The sequence below is a fragment of the Bos taurus genome, chromosome 14 (genome assembly GCF_002263795.3).
Source record: "Bos taurus isolate L1 Dominette 01449 registration number 42190680 breed Hereford chromosome 14, ARS-UCD2.0, whole genome shotgun sequence".
In the NCBI taxonomy this organism is placed as follows: domain Eukaryota; kingdom Metazoa; phylum Chordata; class Mammalia; order Artiodactyla; family Bovidae; genus Bos; species Bos taurus.
Window position 1 is genome coordinate 13,502,704 of NC_037341.1, and position 16,430 is coordinate 13,519,133.

General features: G+C 41.9%; 1 long non-coding RNA gene across 1 annotated transcript; it reads left to right on the forward strand.

Annotated features, from left to right (window-relative positions):
- Positions 1-3,341: 3,341 nt before the first annotated feature.
- LOC112449611 (uncharacterized) lies at positions 3,342-15,945 on the forward strand. The gene is made up of 3 exons (XR_003038208.2): positions 3,342-3,923; positions 13,790-14,020; positions 14,902-15,945. It is a non-coding gene; the product is annotated as an uncharacterized lncRNA (long non-coding RNA).
- The last annotated feature ends 485 nt before the right edge of the window (positions 15,946-16,430 follow it).

Sequence of the window (16,430 nt, forward strand, 5' to 3'; positions counted from 1 at the left end):
GATGTGGCGACACACAAGTTTCCAGGCCACCACGTTACACCGTGTCGGGGCTCACGAGGGGAGACGGAGTGGTCATTATCATTCACTGGGGCATGAAGTGACTTGCAATGGCATAGACACTCGCCACCCACATCGGTATCGCTCATCGTCGTTTTTTATGGTTCCTGGAAGCGTGCACGATCGCATGGGGCACCCCGAGAGGGCGCTTCTTTCCTCCTGGCTTGGAGGTTCCGGCAAGCGCCTGCTGGGGCGAGGCGAGGTCATAGCGGTGGTGGTTGGGGATTGAGCACTAACTATGGGACCATGGAGACCAGGGATTACTGAGTAAAAACAGGCATTCCTGAGGAGGTGGAAGAAGGCGCACTCAGGAGAGTGAGTCGTCTAAGTGGGGCTCTACACGGTAGGAGGTCGTTATTGCACTTCTCGATGTGTAAGGGTTCCTGCGTGCGCGAAGTCTAAACAAAATATTGCTGACCGTGGTTTGTTCACAAAGGCCCTATTCGCCAATCCATTATGTAACCCACGCTTCCTTACAGATGTGAGGTTCCCTTGCAAGACCGTTGTGTGTAGCCTCTGCTTTTTTTAAACATTTCAAGAATATTTATGCGGCATCCATTCATTACTCTCCAGTTCACTTATACTATAGACTTTCAAATTCTAGTGAAAACAGTCTTTCACTTAATAGGCTCTTGTTGGTGCGTTGCACTCAGGCCCGCACTGCCTGAGTGATGGCGTGTGCCGGGAGCTCATCTACCTTCATGAGCAGGATAAAAGCTGTGAATCATCATGCAGAGTCTTAGTTTGGTAGGCATGTAGTGAATTCCCTATTGATAAATAAAAAGATTTGTGGTAGTTATAAGCTGGTAAAAAAAAAAGCCATTTCCCGAAAGAGCCTCTTATTTTAAGCTGTATTTAATTTAAAATTTTAAGAAATAGGCCTTCCCGTTTATCTCACACTGATTGCCACTAACTCTCTCCACTCTTGCTCGAGGGCACCGAGCATACAGAAAAGCACATGTGTGCCAAGAGGGGCAAGGCTTCAACTAGTATGTATTTTAATACAACATTTTTTTTTTTAAAAAAAATCAAATTTTATACAAGTTTAAAATTGTTTCTCAGAATAAGGCAATACGTTACCTCATAAAGGTGTTTTAGGGATATTAAGAGACTGTGAACACAGGTATGGCAAATTCAAAAGCCCTCACGGGAACAAGAAGAAGACAAAGTATCGCATCGACCCTCCCTGGTGTCTGTGGAAGCTAAACAGAAAAGTGATGATCACTGAACTTATTTTTACAAAACAGAGACTCACAGCGCTCAGAAACTAAACTTATGTTTTGCCATATCAGGAACAGCATAGTTAAGGAGTTTGGAATTGGATATGTACACCACTGTTTGTATTTTTTAAAATTGAGTGCGGAACCAGGTAAGGACCTACGGTACAGGCAACATGGGACCCTGCTCATTGTTATGTGGCAAGCCGGGATGGGAAGGGGAGGTACGGGGGAGAATGGATACATGTATATTGCATGCTGGGAGATTCCCTTCACAGCATTTTGTTAAATCAACAACATTGTTTAATCAGCTATAATCACAATATAAAGTAAAAAAGTTTTAAATGTTTTTAAAAAAACAGCCTCTTTCTGTCTTCTTAGTCTCTTGTTTTAATGAAATTTTCCCCAATGTGTTGCTTGAACTGTTGTTGCCAAAGAAAACGCACACTTCAACCTATCTCTGAAAAGAGATGTAGCTATGTAAACCTGCTAATCATTGCATTAAAGTAGAATGTTCAAAAGAAAAAACAAAAGTCTGCAGGAAGCCAAGACAACTTGTATACATAGGAGAATGGGCTTGAATGCCATTCCGCCAACAGCGGCAGGGGGTAGGGCCTGTGAAGACAGTTTGTGGAGAGTGCATCGATACTATAATGCACCTGTCCCGACACAACTAAGGCAAGGCTTCGTTGAGTAGGCCCTCTGCATATCGAAGTAGGGAGAAGCACTGCTTTGAAGGCTGGGTTCGTGCCTGGAGGATGAGTGAACTTCATGGCCAAGGAAGCGATGGGCCACTTTATGTAAAAAATAACACGCCTGTCTTTTTCCAGGTAATAAGAGCGTTGAGAGTTAATTATGATTTCTCGATTTCCACAGTTTTTAATGTTTCTAACCACCAGGCCAACATGGCTTTCCTAATTTCCCTAGGTTCATGAGCCCCTCTACTTGGGTTTTACATAGTCAACGCCCGGCCTCTTCTTACTGGGTTGATAGTGTGACCCGGGGCAGATTCCCTCAGATTCCTCATCTGTCTTGATGAGATAGCGATCGCGGAACTTAGAGGGCGGGGAAAGTGAAGTAGTTGCCCTCAGTCCTGTCAAACTCTGCGGGACCCCCATGGACTGTAGCTACCAGACTCGCTCGTCCATGGAATTTTTCCAGGCATAAAGTAGTGGAGAGTTGGGTTTGCCCATTGTTTCCTTCTCCACTGAGGGAGATAATGATAACTCATTAATTAATAATAAACCTCGTTCTTTAATGAAGCTGTTTTTGTGTGGGGTTTTTAACTGTTTCTTTTTTTTTTTAAACGTGTAGTTAGATATACGTAAGTGCGTCAGTAACAACGCCTGTTGCGTTGTAGGTCAGAGCTCCAGGGTTCCATAAACCCCGCTGGGGGCTTTCACTTGTTGGCAGTGAGGCGCAGAGAGGTAGACAAGGCCCCACAGACTTAGAGGGGCCGACCACAGCGTGGCCACTGCTGGGGCCTGGAAGCGTTGGGGGGGTTCTTCAAACAAAAATAATGAAACGATGGGGGGATATGAGATACAAGATCTGAAGTGTGAGGCAATTGCTAGTGCAGCTTTGCCATTTGTTGTTAAAAATAAGGAAGTAGCCATTTGAATGGACGGAAAGAATTGGGTGAAATTTTTACTAAGACTTGAAAGTTAAAAAAAAGAGAGGCAAGATTCTGCATTCATCAATGTTGTAACATGCCCTACGAAATACTAAAGCAAGTCCGCTTACATTTTTACACATGAGAGAGAGATATATCACTAGTGAACCAGCGTAAAGTATAATATTCTGTATATTCTCGAACTGAGAGCACAGTGTATCATCACGTGGTCGACCTCAGTGATGTGTTAAGCTAAAAGCTTAGTGCGTCTTGATTTGAATGTAGTGCCTAGCACCTAAGTACATCTTAAATAAAGAGCTAACTATTTCTTATTTGTTAAACTTGGAGATATGCTGAGAGGTTAGTGAGCTTGTTTCTTGTTTATGGAATCGGGAAGTTTTAACGGCTCCACAAGGGTTAAACAAATTACACAGAGATTTATTTCATGTGATGTCTTTGCAAAATTATCTATTGAAGCCATACACTTACAGTTTTCAAACTCTGTTGTATATATATAGAGCCAGGGGCTAGAAGTACAGATGCTGAGGCTCTTCCCCAGACATTCTGTGTTCGAATCTTTAGGAGCAGGACTCAGGAATCTACATTCTTAACACAGTTCTCCAGTCTTCCAGTGAACTGCCAGTTTGACGAATACTGTTCTAAATGTTTACCAGTCTTATTCCAAAGTATCAATGTTGATTCAAGTATAAATTCATCTAAAAAGCACAAAGTCTACCACTGGAAATAGACCAAGGAACAGCAAGTATGATTCATGGGTCAAATCTGACTCAACAACTGTTCTTACATATAAAGTTTTATTGGAACACAACCATGTTTATTTGTTTACAAATTATCTACAGCTACTATATTCATTAAAAAAAAATTTTTTTGTTACTTTCTTGTTAAAACTGCAGAAAGCAGCTGTGACAGAGACCATATAACCTGCAAAGCCTGAAACAGTCACCACCTGGCCTTTGTGGAAAAAAGTTTGCCAACACCTGATATAAACAGATATCGGGGACTGAGGGACCAGGAAAGTGAGTAAACTAAGAGAGAGAGGCAGGTTGAGCCGCTGGCTCCTGCCAAATTGTCAAATCCCTTCTTTGCTTTCTTCTTTTTTTTAAAGTGGTGGATGCACTCTGTAATTTTTGCAGATTTACTGAAATATAATTGATATATTATAATGTGGATGTACAATGACATTGAGAAATGGGAAAGTAATATTTAGAAGGGCAGTGATATGTTTGACATTTTTATGTTGAATTTGAATTAATAGAGAAACAGTTTAAAGTAAAAATGTCAGGGGGCATTTGGAAAACTTAGATTCAGTTCAGTTCAGTCAGTTCAGTCAATGACAAACCCATCCAGTACTCTTGCCTGGAAAATCCCATGGACAGAGGAGCCTGGTAGGCTGCCGTCCATGGGGTGGCAAAGAGCAGGACACAACTGAGTGACAACCCACTCCAGCGTTCTTGCCTGGAGAATCCCAGGGACAGCAGAGCCTGGTGTGCTGCCGTCTATGGGGTCGCACAGAGTCGGACACGACTGAAGCAACTTAGCCTCAGTAGCAGCCAAGGGGAAATACTCTCAGCTGTTACTAACTAACATCAAGGTGGGTGGATGCCAGCTGTGACAAAAGCCCTGCAGGAGTAGTTCATGGGACAGGAAACATGGAGAGACTGTAGTGTTCAATATAAATTCAAAACTGAGAAGCTTTGTATGGTCTCTAACTGTCGCTCTGCAAAAAATCTGCACACAAAAATAAGAACATGTGTGACAATGTGAGCCCAATGGGAGACACATCTCTTACCTCTCATTTGAAAAGAAATTGAAACCCAAGTTCCCTTTCTGTCTATCAGCCTCTTGTCCTCTTTCTTCATTAGAGAATTACACCACATCCCATGCTTCTCTTTCCTCCCTAATCAGTCTTTCTGACAAACTAAACTGAAAATTTTTATTTAATACCTGTTTTCATTAGTAAAATTCTTCTCATAATTCTTTGAAAATTCATTCTCCCACACAGGAACATTCAACATTTTTGTCCTCAACTCTAAAAGTCAGGGGCCTCATGTGTACTTTGGTTTTCTTTCCACTTCTCACAAAGCACTTTACTCTGAAGAACATACCTATTCTCGTGGACTTAACAACAACAACTTATCTTTATCTGATTATTTAACATCAGAAACCCCAAACTGACAGTTTAGTTCTGTAAAATATATTCACTACACAACTGACAATTTATAAAAATTCGTCTCCATTTCACATCCCTCCCTACGTAACACAAAGATCTCCTAATGCATTGAGGCAAGTGAGGTAGCACTCACTGGTTAGTACCTGTAAACAACTATTTTCACTATGAAACACAAGAGCAAATCTATTTCAGAACAGAATTGCACTTCTTGCAAATGATGCAGGATTTCATGATGTCAAAACACAGTTCAGATACTTAGAAAAGCGCTCGTATGGAAGAGTTAACTCTAGTGAACAAATGAAGATAAATTTACAAGGCTGATGACAGAATGGTGACTTCAAAGACTTTACAGAAAATTACTTGAATATCAAAAAATTAGGAGACTTAGAAAAAAAATGATGAATCCTCACGTATGTTTTGCAAATTTTATGTTTTGCCCTCTTTATAACTGTGCCATAGTGGTAAAGCTGAGAGCTTCAATAGCCAAAACAATCTTGGAAAAGAACAAGGTTAAATGTCTCACACTTTCTGATTTCAAGTTTATCACAATGCTATTGTAATCAAAACAGTGTGGTATGTGTATAAATATAGACAGAACAGTGGAAAAGAATAGAGAGCCCAGATATGAACCCTCACAATCACAGCCAAATGATTCCTGATAAGGAAGCTAAGACCATTCAATGGGTGTGGGGGGGGGGAGGGGAACGGGGAACCCTTTTGAACAAACAGTTGTGGACAAACTAGATATCCACATGCAAAAGAACAAATTGTACCCTTACCTTACACTGTAGACAAAAAGAAGTAAAAATGGATCAAAGATCTAAATGCAAGACCTCAATCTAGAAAAGTCTTAGAAGAAAACAAAGAAGAAAAGCTTCATGACATATTTCATTGTAATTTCTAAGAAATTTCGGGGTAATTTTTTTTTTTTTTTTACAACACGTTTTTCGGATCCTTGGCTAACTCTGAAAATCAAATTGACCAAGACAGAGTAATAGGAGAAAGTATATATTTTTACTAACATAAGTCTTAAGAAACATGGGAGCCTTCGTAAGAAAACCAAGATCTGAAGAAACAGTGAAACCTGAGTGTTTGCACACCAGATTTGATGAAGACTGGATAGTCATGAAGAAATATAATAGGCCAAGGAGCATGAGGGGAGTGTAGTATTCTGGGGGAAACTTAGCAAGGCCTATTTGGAGTCTTTCTCACATCCTTTTGTCTTTGGAGATGAGGACGCACCTTTGCTTCTATAGGGAAAGCACTTCTCACTTAAGAGTATTATGACCTACTTTAGGGGTGAAGGGTGAGCAGAGGGACAAAGTAACCTTCCTACTTCTGCTGTTTTCTCAGAGTCCTTCAACTTAAAATATAAAATATGCCAAGGTGTCATATTTTAGTGTAGCATGGTCTGAACTCCATAAGATATGACACCGAAAGCACAGACAAACAAAATTAAAAGAGATTAATTGGATTACAATTAATATTGTAATTATTAATATTGTACAATATAATATTGTAATTACAATCCACAAACGTGGATACACGTTTGTGCATCAAGGACACAATCAGTAGTGAAAAGACAACCCAAGGAAGGGAAGGAAACATTTGCAAACCATATATCTACAATGAGTTAAAATATAGAATATAAGGGCAATTTCTAAGATTTAACAACAGAAACAAAAGGAACATAATAAAAAATGAGTAAAGGATTTGAAAGAAGTTTCTCCAAAGAAGATATACGAATGGCCAATAGGCACATGAAAAGATGTACCACTTCTCTAGTCAACAGGGAAATACAAATCAAAACCACAGTGACACATCCAGCTCATACCCATTGAAGTAGCTGCTATAAAAAGAAAACAGAAACAAAAGAAAAAGGAACACCTGTTGACAAGGATGCTAAAAACGGCAGTCTCTGGCACTATGTTCACATGTGTTTCTTCATGGCGGCACTGGGTCTTTGCTGCTGGATGTGGGCTTTCTCCAGTGTCCAAAAGTGGGGGAAACTCTCTGGATGCAGTGTGTGGCCTCAGCAGGTGCAGAGGACGGGCTCTAGAGCACACAGGCCCAGTAACTGTGGCCACAGGCTTCACTGCCCCACAGAATCTGAAATCTCGCCAGACCAGGGGTTGAACTCGTGTCCCTGCACTGGCAGACAGATTCCTAACCACTGGACCACCAGACAACTCCCCTTTTGCACTATTTATAGGAATGTAAAACAGTGTAGTCACCATGAAAGAGCATGGTGGTTCTCAAAAATTAAAAATCAAATTTCTGTAGGACAGAATGGATAAATAAATCTGAGCAAACATATAAAGGAAATAGTTTATGGACAATCCCATGAAGAAAGTTCTGCTGTCTGCTACAGAAAGGGGTAACACGGAGAGAAAAATGGCAGCAGTACGCTTTCGACATTCACTGGGATGGAGACTGAATGGCACCAACTGCAACTTGTCCTGGAGAATCCCATGGACAGGGGAGCCTGGTGGGCTGCTGTCTACGGGGCTTGCACAGAGTTCGGACCTACTGAAGTGACTTAGCAGGCAGCAATCCAGTAACAAAAAGACAAATACTGTGTGTTTGACCAGAGCAATCTAAGTTTTCTAAATGCCCCGGACATTTTACTGAAAATGTTTCTCTATTAATTCATAGTCAACATAAAAAGTCACGCCTATCATTGCCCTCCTAAATATTACATTCGCTCTTCTTAATGCCATCGTACATGCCACACCAACTTAAGTGAAAATACTGCTGTTATTCTGTCTTCTTCCATTTACTCACCTGTCATTTATGTGTCCAAGCCCTGCTGATTTCTCTTTGAAGGCTTTCATCTGCACTCCCTTTTTCTTTCTTTCCAAGGCTTCTTTTGTTCTGACCCTTACCACTCATGCCTGCTGCTGCTAAGTCGCTTCAGTCATGTCTGACTCTGTGTGACCCCACAGATGGCAGCCCACCAGGCTCCGCCATCCCTGGGATTCTCCAGGCAAGAATACTGGAGTGGGTTGCCATTTCCTTCTCCAATGCATGAAAGTGAAAAGTGAAAGTGAAGTCGATCAGTCGTGTCCGACTCTTATCGACCCCATGGACTGCAGCCTACCAGGCTCCTCCGTCCATGGGATTTTCCAGGCAAGAGTACTGGAGTGGGGTGCCATTGCCTTCTCCATTAACCACTGGACCACCAGGTAAATCCGCAAGACTATTAATCTTTTAAGGAAGCTCTGCTTCGGCCAAAACACTATATTCATCTTCCGCAAACTTGCTTTTGCTTTTCCTATCTCTTGGCTTTTACATCATTACCTCTTCATGTTTTCTACCTCTCCAAATCCTATTCAGACCCCAATGCTGCCTTTCTTATGAGCTCAAGACTAAGTGTGCAAACAGTAACAAGGTGGAGAGCGCCGCGTAAACAGGTGACGACAACACAGGGGCATGTGTGCTACAGTGGAGGTTTGGGAGCAGACGCTGAAGCCAGGAGAGGTGAGATTAGGGCTGAATATGGGGAATAAAGAAGACAGGGAGGCTCGTGCGGCAATGGGAAAGCAAGGTCAGGCTGCCCGGGTGCAGTGGTCTCTGCCCCCGTTTTTTGCATTTGTACTTGTGTGGTCTTTGACGACTTCTCATATAAATGTTAACTGGTATTCTGTTCCTTTTCTGAATTTTTTCAACTTTTTTTTTTCTTCTCAACAATTCCACTTCCAATTTACTCCATCTTACTATGGACTTCCTGCCTGTTCACACGCGTACCTACTTCATTCCTGACATGCGGTACGCCCTCTCCAGTGCTTTCAGTATATTCATCCACCCACCATTAAAGTCCTATCTTCCTGTTACTGCCTATTTTTAAACTTATCTTTTGGGACCTCCCTGGTGGTCCAGTGGCTAAGACTCTGCGCTCCCAAGGCAAGGGGCCTGGGTTTGATCCCTGGTCAGGGAACTGGACCCCACAGGCCACAACTAGGAGTTCAAGTGTCCCAACCTAAGATTCCACAGGCCACAACCAGGACCCGGTGCAGTCAAATTAATAAATAAATATTTGTAAATAATCCTTACCTTTCAACACATGGCACAAGGATTTTTGCATCCACTAATTTCTACTTGTTTGGGTTTGCCTGATGGCTCAGATGGGAAAGACTTTGCCTGTAATGCAGGAGACACAGATTCAATCCCTGGGTCAGGAAGATCCCCTGGCAAAGGAAATGGCAATCCACTCTAGTATTTTTGCCTGGAGAATTCTGTGGGCAGAGGAGTCTGGCAGGGCACAGTCCATGGGTCACAGAGAGTCAGACACAACTGAGCAACTAACATTCTTCACTTATCTTTCAACACATGGGGCAAGGATTTTTGCACCAACTAATTTCTGCTTGTTTAACAATGCACAAGAGAATAAATATGGTTGTTAAATATGCCTATATAAAAGGGGATTCATTTTGGTTTCACACTGTTATTGCCTCATCACATACTCAAATCACAGAGAAGGCAATGGCACCCCACTCCAGTACTCTTGCCTGGAAAATCCCATGGACGGAGGAGCCTGGTGGGCTGCAGTCCATGGGGTCGCTAAGAGTTGGACACGACTGAGTGACTTCCCTTTTACTTTTCACTTTCATGCACTGGAGAAGGAAATGGCAACCCACTCCAGTGTTCTTGCCTGGAGAATCCCAGGGACGGGGGGTGCCTGGTGGGCTGCCGTCTATGGGGTGGCACAGAATCGGACACGACTGAAGTGACTTAGCATCAGCAGCAGCAGGATACTCAAATCATTTCTACTTGAAGTATACAAAAGGGGAGATATATTTTGGGTGACAGTATCTTTTGACTTCAGGATGCTGTAGAAGATTTGGGTTGCTCTTTACCCACCACTGTTTTTCCCACCACCACCACTCTACTCTTTCTGAGCTGGTCAATCATATGGCGCATCGAGTCAGACCGCAATCCAATCTGCTCAATTAGGATATCTCTTCCCTGGCCACAGTGACTGACTGAGGCATGAAGACATGACACAGGCCCCAGCAAATCAGAGCCACCCTCGGATGTTTCCCTGAAGCCATTGTGGGCGGGCGAGGGGGAGATTATCTGAAATAATAAGCTATCTAGATTATCTGAAATAGCTAGCATCATGTGAAGAAATGTGGGTAGCAATATTAGACACTGTGTGGAAAAAGTATGAGTAAGAATAAAGTTAATACAGAAAACAGAGGTGGGACAAAGGAGAAAAAGCAAGAGAGAATGACTTTTCTCTCCTTTGATTCGGCTATGTCCAAAAGTAGAATGTCCATCCTGAAACTTCTCAGTTATGTGAACTTTTTAACTCGGACTTTGCTGCTTAAAGTTAGTTTCCATTCAGCGTGTAACTCTTGCAACCAAAAGCATTAAAAAAAAATCCAGTTATACAGACATATATCAACTGAAACATTGATGATAATAATATCTTAAATGAAAACTATCATATATAGTTTATCTAGTTGCTTTTGATTTTACTAATATATATATATATTTACTGTATATACACACACACACACACACACATATATATATATATATATGTACAGGCATCCTAGGTGTCGCTAATGGTAAAAGAACCCATGCAGGAGACGTAAGAGATGTGGGTTCGATCCCTGGGTCAGGAAGATCCCCTGGAGAAGGGCGTGGCCATCCACTCCAGTATTCTTGCTGGAGAATCCCATGCACAGAGGAGCCTGACGGGCTACAGTCTATGGGGTCACAAAGAGTTGGATACGACTGAAGTGACCTAGCACCAGTACACATATATATGGCAGGCCATAAAACAAGCCTCAACAAATGTTAAAGACCTGAAATCATACAGGGTGTATTATTTAATCATAATGGAGTCAAACTAAAACTCATCAACAGTAAACAACAGTAGGAAAAATCTCAAAATACTTAGAAATTAAGACACACACTTTTAAATAACACATGGATTAAAAAGGAAGTCTCAAAGCAAAATTCTTTTAAGAATACACAGAACTGAATAAAAATACAACATATCCAAATATGTGAGGCCTATCTTAAGCCATGCTTAAAGGATAATTTATAGTACCTAAAACATCAGAGATGATAATAGGTATCAATAATCTGGATTCTTATCAAAAATAAATCAATAAAAACCTAGAAAAACAAGAGCAGTATAAACACAAAGCAAGAGGGAAAAATAAAGTATCAAAGATAAGAGCAGAAATAAATACCATTCAAAACAGGAAGACAATACAGGAAAGTCAGTGAAACAAAAAGCTGGTTTCTTCAATAAAGCTATAAAACCTTTATCAGGACTGACAAAGATACAAGATGAAAACACATAAATCAGCAACATCAGGCATAAAACAGAGGATATTACTATAGATCCTGCAGCCATTAAAAGGATAATAGGAGAATAACGCAACTTTGTGCTTATAAGTTTGACAACATTAAAGAAATGGACTAACTCCTTAAAACCCACAAACTACCACCATTCAGTCAAGATTTAATAGGCTGGTAAAGGTTCCTATAACCACTAAAAAATTTTAATTTGTAATATGTGTGTGCTAAGTTGCTTCAGTTGTGTCCGATTCTTTGAGACCCTAGGGACTATAGCCTGCCAGGCTCCTGTGTCTATGGAAATTCTCCAGGCAAGAATATTGGAGTGGGTTGCCATGCCTGCCTCCAGGGGATATTCCCAACCCAGAGATCGAACCCACGTCTCTCATGTCTCCTGCATTGGCAGGCAGGTTCTTTACCACTCACACCACCTGGGAAGCTCCAATTTGTAATATAAGGCTCCCCCCAAAGAAATCTCCATGCCCAGTTTCAGTAAAGAAATTTGCCAAACATTTAAAAAAGAATTAATACCAAGTTTACATAATCCCTTCCAGAAAAATAGAAACCCTTCTCAACGTGTTTTTATGTGGTATTACTATGATAAATATTAAACCAGATAAAGGACTGTACAAGAAAAGGAAAACTGCATACGAATATTTCTCATAAATTGAGATACAAAAATCTTTAGTGAAATATCAGTAAACTGAATCCAGCAATGGATAAAAAGAATTACATGTCATGGCCAACTCCAATGTATTCTGGGTATGTAAGGTCTGGTTCAATAGTCAAACATCAATTAATGTAATTCAATGTCCATAGACTATAGAAGAAAATCATACGATCTTATCAATTGATGCAGAAAAAGCATTTGACAAAATCCAATACTTATTTATGATAAAAATTCTCAGCAAATTAGGAATAGAGGAGAATTACTTTAATTTCATAAATAAAATGCACCAAAAACCCTGTCACTAGTATCATTATTTTAAAAGTGAAAGACTGAATACTTTCACCATTAAGATCAGGAACAAGGCAAAGATACCTATTCTCACCATTCTGACTCATCATAGCACTGGAAGTTCAAGCTAGCCCTCTTCAGTCTGTCTAAAACAGGCCTTATATTGGCAATAGGGTTGGGAGCCTGGGAGTTAGCATAGGAAAGAAACACACATGCATTTGGAAACTAGTGAGTGGGTAGAACATCTGAGCTGTGTGGACTATAGAGGTGTAAACGGGTGGGAGAGTTGAGCATGTACTAGCAAACTGGAAGTGTGTGTTAGTCGCTCAGTCATGTCCGACTCTTTGTGACCCCATGGACTGTAGCCCACCAGGCTTCTCTGTCCAAGAGATTTTCCAGGCAAGAATGCTGGAGTAGGTTGCCATTTCCTTCTGCAGGGGATCTTCCCAAACCAGGGATCAAACCTAGGTCTTTCGTACTGCAGGCAGATTTTTTTTTACTGTCTGAGCCACCAGGGAAGCCCAGCAAACTGGAAAGACCAGAATTCTTTCTCCCCATCATTAGGTAACAAATAGGAGACACAAAGCTAGTGTCCTGGGTTACAAGTCCCCCCACCCCCAAGTCTCCAGCAAATTGCTCAATGAATCACAGCAGCAAAACTCCGTTCTGTGCAGCACAGCAAAAACGGTGACTCTTTGCACCTAAAGAGCAATTTTAATTTTATCAGGCCAGCTGGAGCTTGTTTTTGAGTCTGTGGAAAGATAGGAAGCTTTCAAACAGGAAGTTGGGATCTGGTTACAGTGAGAAATCTGTAATTTTGTTCATGACTTTAGAGCAGAGGAATGTTCTGCTGGGAAACAGCATTGCTGCAACAAAGTCTAAATTTTATGTATGTATGTATATGTGTGTATGTATGTGTGTGTATATATATATATATATGTTTAGGCCAATTTGGCTGCTTAGTGCTGGTTCTTATTCTCAGAGTTTGAGTGTTATCTTTGTTTTGGCCTAAGAAAAACTCCGTTCCCTTATTTAGTGAAGCTGTCTTCTTCCCGGGTGGCTTAGTGGTAAAGAATCATACTGCAGTGAAGGAGGCATGAGTTTGACCCCTGGGTCAGGAAGAGCCTCTGGAGGAGGAAATGGCAGCCCACTCCAGTATTCTCACCTGGAAAATCCCACGGACAGAGAAGCCTGGCAGGCTACAGTCCATGGGGTCTCACAGAGTCAGACACGACTGAATACACACATCCTCTTCCCTGGGACAGTCTTCAGGATCCCCTCTCAAGTTTAAAGCTCAAAACTCTTAACTGGATCTCAACACTCCTAGTTTTTTCAGAAATCTCTAAACTTTCCTCTGCCTCCTCTCATATTTCCAACATCAAGTCCTGGCATTTTTGTCTCGGAAATGGTTCTTAAATGCATGATCTGTTCCCCATTAGGATAGGCACGACCCCAGTTCAGATCCTTACCATCTCTTCTCTGCACCCGTTTCCTGCCTCATCTCCTGACTCAGTAAGTCTTTCTCCACCTTGCTGCCAGCGTGACATTCCCAGGACACACATTTGATTGAAGCATTTCCCTGCTGACATCATTCCTGCTGGTTTCTCCTCCTCAACTGTGCCATTCAAATGTGCTCCAGAGGCAGGGGCAGCCAGTCTGTTCATGATAAGGTAAGTGCAGAAACGGAGAGCAAGCATTTGGAGACTATAAACATTTGACATCGCCATGATACCTGAGCATGTGATGAGTGGACTTGTGTCACTGAACAGGGTAAATACAGGATGCTTCCGAACCCACGTGATGAATCACAAACCCCATCCTTCTTTTGGCCTGTGACATATTGGGGAATAAAAACCAACAACTGCCTCTTGCCATAGATGGTTCAAGAAGCCCGGTGCTACACGATAAAGTCCAAAGACTACCCCAAATCCTTCATGATCTGATCTTTGGGTTTCTTCCAACGTCTTCTAGACTTCTGTACCTAACACCCCTCTTCTGTGAGGCACCTTGACAATTCTTCTAGTGTTATGCACATATTAATTCTTCTTTCTGACACACCATTCCCTGCCTTGTCTATCTGGAAGCTTTCTCTCCTCTTTTGAAAATAAAGTGAAAGTGTTAGCCTCCCAGAAATATCTGACTCTGCAATCCCATGGACTATGGTCCACCAGGCTCCTCTGTAGTCCATGGAATTCTCCAGGCAAGAATGCTGGAGTGGATTGCCATTCCCTTCTCCAGATTTTCCTGTACCAGGGATTGAACCTGGGTCTCCCTCGTTGCAGGCAGATTGTTTACCATCTGAGCCACCAGGGAAGCCCACTGTTTTGCTAAAACCACTCCTATGAAGGCATTTCTGGTGTCATCTTGGGGTCACCAGCGCACATAGCACATAAACCTTCCTTGTGCCCTTCTGCACTACCCAGTATACAGTCACTCAAAATTTTTTTTTTTTCTTTGCAATGCCAAATTCAGGATGAATAGAATAAGACAAAATTCCTACCATCAAATGCTTGCCAGTCTCATGAATTTTCTGTGTATTGTCTGCTTGCAGTGGCCATGTCTGGAGCATCTCTGAGTCTCCAAAGCCTCTGGGCTGTGAACATATGAGGGACTGAAGTTGGAATTAAGACTGATAATGATGGATGAAATGGCTTCCCTGGTGGTGCAGTGGTAAAGAATCTGTCTGCCAATGCAGGAGACAAGGGTTTGATCCCTGGTCCAGGAAGATCCCACATGCCAAGGGGCAGGTAAACCCATGTGCGCCAACTACTGAGCCTGTGCTCAGGGCCTGGGAGCCATAGCTACTGAGCCCTTGTGCCACAGCTACAGAAGCCTGCGCACCCTAGGGCCAATGCTCCACAGTAAGAGAAGCCACTGCCAGAAGAAGCCTGAGCGCTGCAACTGGAGAAACACCCACACAGCAACGAAGACTCAGCACAGCCAAAAATAAATATATAAATCATATTTTTTGCATCTTTAACACTCTTGGTTAATCTGTCTGGGCTTCCAGTTCTCCTTTTATCACATGTAGGATTTGAACCATAAGATGCCTGCATTGCCTTTTAACCTCAAATACTGTACTCTAGGGGCTGCCCAGGTGGCGCGCACCTGGTCAAAGAATGTGCCTGGCAGTGCAGGAGACACGAGATGCCGGCTTGATCCCTGGGTCTGGAAGATCCCCTGGAGGAGGAAATGGCAGCCCACTCCAGTATTCTTGACCGAAGAATCCCACGGACAGAGGAGCCTGGTCCATAGGGTCACATCCTACACAGTCCATGGGATCACAAAGTGTCGGACACAACTGAAGCTCCTGAGCACATACACACGTGCATTGTCCTCTAGAGGCAGAGAATTCACATCACCAGAACTCACTTCCTCCAGACGCCCCTAGAAGATGGTCTTTATTACCCCCTACCCGTGCATCCTATACCAGTTCCTCAGACTCTAAACACAAAAGTTGACAACCACAGGAATGTACGTAGTTCTGTTTTCCTGAGACTTTTCATCAGGTCTTTCTTGATATCAACATCTTTTTGGTGATAATGATCTTTCAGTTGCTTGTAGCCAGGTGAATAAAACAGAAATAAAACAAGAACTTCAAACTTGGATTTTTTTCTCCTGACGTCTTCACTACGTGTTGTTGGGAAATTGAGGTGACAAGAAAAGGCATGTTTCAACAAAAACAGGGCATACGCTCACAGGCCTGGCAAAGACCATCTGATAGTCATTCACATATGAAACAATAGATCTGGAACACCTCAAACAAATTACACTGGAAATGAGTTGGTCTTGTGGGTAATCCAGTCCAGGAAGTTCCCATTACATCTACTGAGGTCAGAGATCTTTCTCTTCTCTCCATTCTATCAGATTTCACAGAAATACAGGTTAAAATATATTTTTCTTTTAGATCAATTGTTCTTTTGTTGTTTTCAGATCAGATCCAAGTCTCTTGTATCCACAAGACTTCCAAGCAATAGATAATTCTTTCTAGACCTTATCCAACATCTGATTCTCGATTTGGAATAAACAAGTTCTATCAGATGAAATTCTTCCATTGCTTATATTTGATATTGTTAATGA